The 7,109-nt window shown below is 39.6% G+C and overlaps 1 non-coding gene across 1 annotated transcript; it reads left to right on the plus strand.

The window, feature by feature from the left end:
• Positions 1 to 4,361: 4,361 nt before the first annotated feature.
• Positions 4,362 to 4,434, plus strand: TRNAA-CGC (transfer RNA alanine (anticodon CGC)). The gene has a single exon. It is a non-coding gene; the product is annotated as a tRNA-Ala (tRNA).
• Positions 4,435 to 7,109: the final 2,675 nt, after the last annotated feature.

Genomic DNA, 7,109 nt, shown 5'->3' on the forward strand with positions numbered 1-7,109 from the left:
AATGACATCGGTCCCACCGAAAATCCTAATGTTCACTTTTTGAACTAAATCGGTCTGACCGAGTTTTCTGATTCGGTCCCACCGAGTTTAGTGATTTGTGTGTAACGGTTAGATTTTGTGTGGAGGCTATATATACCCCTCCACCCGCTCTTCATTCGAGGAGAGAGCCATCAGAACATGCCTGCACTTCCAACATACATTTTCTGAGAGAGAACCACCTACACTTGTGTTGAGGTCAAGATATTCCATTCCAACCACATAAATCTTGATCTCTAGCCTTCCCCAAGTTGCTTTCCACTCAAATCATCTTTCTACCAAATCCAATCCTATGAGAGAGAGTTGAGTGTTGGGGAGACTATCATTTGAAGCACAAGAGCAAGGAGTTCATCATCAACACACCATCTATTACCTTTTGGAGAGTGGTGTCTCCTAGATTGTTAGGTGTCACTTGGGAGCCTCCGTCAAGATTGTGGAGTTGAACCAAGGAGTTTGTACGGGCAAGGAGATCGCCTACTTCGTGAAGATCTACCCTAGTGAGGCAAGTACTTCGTGGGCGATGGCCATGGTGGGATAGACAAGGTTGCTTTTTCGTGGACCCTTCGTGGGTGGAGCCCTCCGTGGACTCGCGCAACCGTTACCCTTCGTGGGTTCAAGTCTCCATCAACGTGGATGTACGATAGCACCACCTATTGGAACCACGGATAAAAAATCTCCGTGTCTACATTGCGTTTGCTCCCTCCAAACTCCTCCCTTTACCTTCATATGCAATTGTTTTACATTCCGCTGCTATACTCTTAGAATTGCATGTGTAGGTTGATTGCTTGACTTGTGCTAAGTTGCTAAAATCTGCCAAGAATTAAAATTGGGAAAAGACTAGATTTTTATTTGGTCAACTAGTCTAATAACCCCCCTCTAGACATACTTTCGATCCTACACATGATCATTTTAAAATTCTTGACATTTCCCGAAATTTGAATGCTTATTCGAATATAGGAATAATTTTAAAATCAGTGAGCTTTTTTTGAAACTTGAAAACATTTCCCTAATTCGTAAGAGTAAAATGTAGGACATTTTTGAAATCCCAAACATTTTTCAAAGTTAAGATAAGAAGCGAGAAAACAAGAAAAGTAACAAAATATAGGGATGCCCGGCCCCACACATAAGTCGATCCCAGAACAATTGTGCGGGGGGTTGGGGGCGTCTTGTGAATGTTATTTTTTGAGGGGACAGAGAAGGGTGCAGCTACGTCTCGCCTATTACGAGACGACGGCTCGCCTTGCCTCAATTCACCACAAAGTGGGCTGATCCAGTAACAATTAATTTCGTTTCTTTGCTTTGTTCTATTTTTTCTTATATTATTCATACTTATGAAACACAAAACATGTTATACTTAAGTTTTAAAAATGGTTATTGCACATTTAACAAATGTTCATGCAGTGTAAATTTTTTGCTCGTGTAAGTTAAAGAAATGTCCGTACCATTAAAAAAATAACATTCACAAGTTCAAAAAATTGCTCTTGAAAATGTAAAACTTTGTCCACTTGTTTGTCCAAAAAGTTCATACCATTCAAAAAATTGTTCATGGCAGTTCAAAAATGGTTGCACATTAAAAAAATATGTTTTTACTTTTAAAAAAAGTTACTACAATCACTAGTGGAAAAAGTGCTAGCCACAACTTTCGTTGGTGGCGCGTAATTTTCAACCAACGCCAGCACTATTTTTTTTCAAATTGAGGTGGCGTTGCCTTATTTGGTACGACATTAGTAGGGGCATAGTGGTGGTGTTGGTAAACAGTGATCGTCCGAAGTATATATAATCAACAATTTGTACCAGGCGTAATATAGTGCTGGCGTGGAATAGCATGGAACGCCAGCACTATTATGTTTAGTTGTGGCGAGCCGTTGGTTCCCACGTCAGTATTGTTATTTTTTCAATAAATACATTCTTGTATTATTATTTTTATAGTATATTGTTGTTTCCGACTTCAAATATGTAGTGACACTTATAATATTGTAGTTTACTATTAAATTTCTATTATTTTAAATGGAAATAATGATATTTTTAAATATGTACTTTGAGACTTTAAATTTACTTTTTCCCCTTTTATTTTAAGACTTGAAATATATAATTTTGGGCCTTCAAATATGTAGTTTGACACTTCCAATTTTTTCTTTTTAGTTTTTTACGTGGTGATCTTTTTCATAGTGTGTTACAGTTTACTTTTATTTAATTTTTATTATTTAAATGAAAATAATGACATTTTTTAAAATATGTACTTTGAGACTTCAAAATTATTTTTTTCTCCTTTTTAGTTTGAAACTTGAAATATATAGTTTTGAGCCTTCAAATATGTAGTTTGACACTTCCAATTTTTTTCTTCTTTGTTTTTTATGTGGTGATCTTTTTTATAGTATATTATAATTTACTTTTTTAATTTATATTATCTAAATGGAAATACTGGCATTCTTTAAAATATGTACTCTGAGACTTCAAATTTACTTTTTTCCTTTTTAGTTTGAAGCTTGAAACATATAGTTTTGATCCTTCAAATATTTAGTTTGTCACTTCCAATTTGTTTTTTAGTTTTTTATGTGGAGATCTTTTTATATTTTATTATAGTTTAATTTTATTAAATTTATATTATTTTAAATGGAAATACTGACATTATTTAAGATATGTACTTTGAAACTTCAAATTTACTAAGGACAAATTGCTGGTGTTTTCTCGCAATAAATGCCAGAGCTAACACAATATATTGCTAGCGTTAGCCAGGTGGCACGCCATTAGTATTAAAATACTGTTGACGTGTCTGCCAACGCCACCACTAAACTATTTTCACTGGCGCCATATTGGTGGCGTTGGGTGTCTACGCCAGCAAGGCACTTTTTGCCACGCCATAGTTAGGCTTTTTTCCACTAGTGAATATAAAATTTTATAAGTGCAATGTGGTAATGTTATGATATTAATAAAAATTGTAAATTTTCAAATGTTTTTGCTGTGATTTTTGTAGTGTAACTAATGCTATGTCATTATGAAATTTTCATGTTCACTTTCCAACTCTGTATAAGAAACATTGCTTTGATTTCTAGGTGTTGGTTTCTGGATTATGGTTTCCCTTTTTGATGACCGCAGTGATTACCACAAAGAACTTAGCAAAACACCGGTAATATTAGTAGTATTCAATAAAAAATATTTGTTTTCTTTTTCTCATTTTTTTCTCTTTTTAATTTATAATTTCTAATTATTTTGTTATGCGTAGGTTCCCAATTTCCAGATATGTTGGCATGAGTTTGGTTCTAAACAGTAGATTTCAGCGAGCAGAGTATCTATTTTGCGAAAGTAACCCAGCAAGATAATGAGTAGGTTTTATCGTTTGTTTAATTATTTTGAATGATTTTCATATTTCCACTAAAAAAAGAATGATTTTTAGTTTTGAATTTTTTGCTATCTTGGCACTGATTTATCTTATTCAATTTTGTCATTCTACAATTTACTCTGTGTGTGTGCTGGTTGTACCCATTCTCTTGTGTGTGTGTGTGTGTGTGTGTGTGTGTGTGTGTGTGTGTGTGTGTGTGTGTGCTGGTTGTACCCATTCTCTTGTGTCTGAAGAGCAGATGATAAGGGTGCGTTTGGTTGCACGAGTCTGGCCTACTGGATATACAGGCTCTGGGCCACATTTGGTTGGCTGCATCAAACCCAGCTCACATCCTTCCCTAGTGTGAATTGCACTAGGCCCAGCCTGCATGTGTAAAAACGGTCGATCTGGGCGTTCCTCGTGATCCAGGCGGTGAGCGCTTGAAGTTTCGTGTGGGCCAGTTTTTACTTGTGAGCTAGGCAATCAAACAACTCTTTGCTTAGTCCGCCAGAGCCTGATTGGGCTTGATGTAGCCTACCAAACGCGCCCTACGTAACTGTCATTCCGAGAAGACATCTGCTTGTAGTCTGCGACGATGGACGCCATTGACAACACATTCGCACAATCTGAAAGCTGTGTTGGGCCAGTTTTTACGTGTGAGCTAGGCAATCAAACAACTCTCTGCTTAGTCCGCCAGAGCCTGATCGTCTGAAGCTGTGTTGCGGTTCCATAACGTAGAACTTCTCGGTCCTTTGCCTGAGCTGATGCTCATCCTGTTACCTTGAGCTCAGCCCCCTTTCTTGTGGCAGGATCTCAATTTACTCTGTTTACCCTATATTTTAGCCGTCGTCTTGTAGAAACTGATATTTTCTTCTACTAATAGAAAGGGAGAATTGGGCAGAGCAAGGCGAGCACCAACGCTCTGCCCATGGATGGCACTAAACCGATCGCTCTCCTCTCCGGTGACCAAGAATATGTAGTTTCAGCAGTGAGTGGCAACCAGTTCGGGGGTGTAGCTCATATGGTAGAGCGCTCGCTTCGCATGCGAGAGGCACGGGGTTCGATTCCCCGCACCTCCATTTTTTTTTCAAGAAGAATCATCAGGGACATGTTCTTTTTCTATACTTCCAATTCATTTTGACCATTGCCTTGTTGGGCTCTCATCTCCAAGGCCCAGCCCAGCCAACACAAGCGAGAAACGCGTCGCGAGCTGGCGCAGCCTTTTACCCTGCTGCCGTTCACCATCACACGCTCAAACGCTCCTCTCCCCTTCTCTTCTCTCTCGTACGGAGTGGTAGTAACAAAGCATCAAAAACAGTGGCGTCTCAACTTACTTTAAACAAGGACGGCCTACGCCCCGAGGAATCGAAAGCCACAATTTGTGAGGAATGTTCTTGGTACGTAGCGACTGATCGCTACCTACTTACACTAGCTAAGTGGCAGTACTATCTTTAGGTAGAGACCGATCATTCACATTCCATTCATCACACCCTCATGTTTTGTGTGGCTAATGATTAGCAAGGACCTTGTAGCTCGCGGCAAACATAATGCAACAAAAGGCGGGAAAGGCGGCACGTCTAGCTAGAAATGGAACCTGCCAAGTGGACCTGCCTTGAGCTAGCTAGGCGTGTTTCCTCCGAGTAGAGTTCCAAGTGTGCGACCTGTGGGGGCTTTCTCCAACTAAAGCGGATGATTATATTGCATGCGGAAAAGTGTTTGCGGTTCTGAGATTCGTCCATGCCTGTGCAGTTGTGCTCTGGGGCCGGCGTGCTTGCCGGTGAGTGAACGGAAAGGGGTCGTCCACCGGAGCTGGAGAAATTCAGGGTTTCGCCCCCGGGGGGTGCCGCTTTTGCATTTGATAGCAGGTGTTCTTCTGTGCAAAGATTCAGAACGTGTTTTTAGTTTATTAAGGGATTAAGGCAAGACTGTGACAACATAGTTACTTTATAGGAAGTCCTCGTTGGAGCTAAAGAGAAAAAAGGAAAATTTACAGTGATGCACTTTGGATCATAGAATCGCACCAAGTGATAGGATAGGAAGTTGTTCTCCGGGTCTTGGAGGAACCAAAACTTGAGCTACGACCTGATGAACATTTTTCCTTCGAAAGTTCCGTTGAACTTATCCACTCTAAAGGCCCATAGGGAAAATGACGGTGTGGGAAGTTTAGTACCTCCCTCAATTTGGAGGAAGAATTGGACCTCTTTCTAATGGTTTCTCTTATATATGCTATTGGAGTTTGAGAAGAGAAGTGGTTCTCGCGCGCTCCTCCTCCGCCGCCTCGCCGCGTACGTCGTGTTTCGTGAATGAGCCAAGCCGATCTCAAACCTATGTCACTTTTGGAAAAAATGGAAAACTCATATGTTGCAACAAGTGACGCATATACAGTCTGACACTTGTCACAGCCTGGAGAGATGGCACTAACAAGGGTGATACGGACAGGCCAAACACAGCGTCAGCTCCACCACATGTTCGGCCATACAAGGGCCCGTACACTGGTCTTTGTTCCTTTTTCATTTACTGTTTCTATTTCTATTTTTAAATATTACAAAAGATATGCTTTAAAATTTAATATACTAAAGTTTTAAAATTCCAACCATAGACCACTCATTTTAAAAATGTTAGCAAACTGTAAACAAATTGTTATACCATTAGAAAAAATGTTCATGACATTTAGAAACTATTCAAAGATTTTAAACAATGTTTGTGGAATTTAAGAAATCACAATTTAAAAAATGTTTGCATAAGTTTTAGTAAATGTTTGTACCAATAAAAAATGCATGTGACATTTTAAAAAATGTTCACAGGTTAGAAAAATAGTTTCTTAGTATTCAGAAAAATGTTATGTAATATCAAAAAAATGGTCGTGTAGTATATTAAAGATGTTACCATTGAAAAAAATGTTCAAAGTGCATATGAAAAAGTTTGACATTTGTTTGAAAAATATGTTCAATGTGTATCATGTATTTAAAAAATGCTCAACGTGTATCAAATAAATATTAAGTGTGTATACGAAAAATGTACAAGTTGTATTTAAAAAGTTCACATGTATTTGAAAAAGAAAAATTAAAAAATATAGAAAACCGATAAAAAACCAAAGAAAAAAAGAAAAAAAAACACATTAACGGTTCAAAAACTGGCCCGAACCGGCCCATGGAACCTTCCCAAAACTGTTCCAAAGACTATAGTGTTGGGCCGACACATTTAGTCAAGCGTCAGAGGCGAGGCCAGACTACATCTTGAAAAAGCGAGATATTGTTTTTTTAAAGCACACCAGATCTATTAAGTAGAATATCCAGTGATACACAACATCCAATAACGATCAGAAAGTACACTCGGGTCCCTGGAGAACCGACCGAATACAAGCACCAACGCGGCCTGATGGCCCGCCGCCGCGCCACTGCCACCGCTCCTACATGGAGCCAGCGAAACCTTGTTCATTGTGGATGGGAAGTCATTGGCCTCAGTCCAAAAGAACCAGCACATCGGAGAAGCATCGAACTGATAAACCGCCAGATTGAATCCTCCATCTCCCTCGTCGGCGATGGAAGAGAAAGACCCGGCGCAGATACATGCATGCTCCTCGATTCCGTGACACTGGAGCACTCACCACGACAGCGGATCTGGGGCACAAGAGTTCTTCTTGAGGCTGTTGTCGCCATCGCGCCAACATCAATCTAAGTAGCAGGCACCTAGATCCCAACCAGCCACCAAAAGACGTCATGGTTGGGGTAGATCTCGCCCCCAAATAATTCAC

Source organism: Aegilops tauschii, chromosome 2 (genome assembly GCF_002575655.3).
Source record: "Aegilops tauschii subsp. strangulata cultivar AL8/78 chromosome 2, Aet v6.0, whole genome shotgun sequence".
NCBI classification, from domain to species: Eukaryota; Viridiplantae; Streptophyta; class Magnoliopsida; order Poales; family Poaceae; genus Aegilops; species Aegilops tauschii.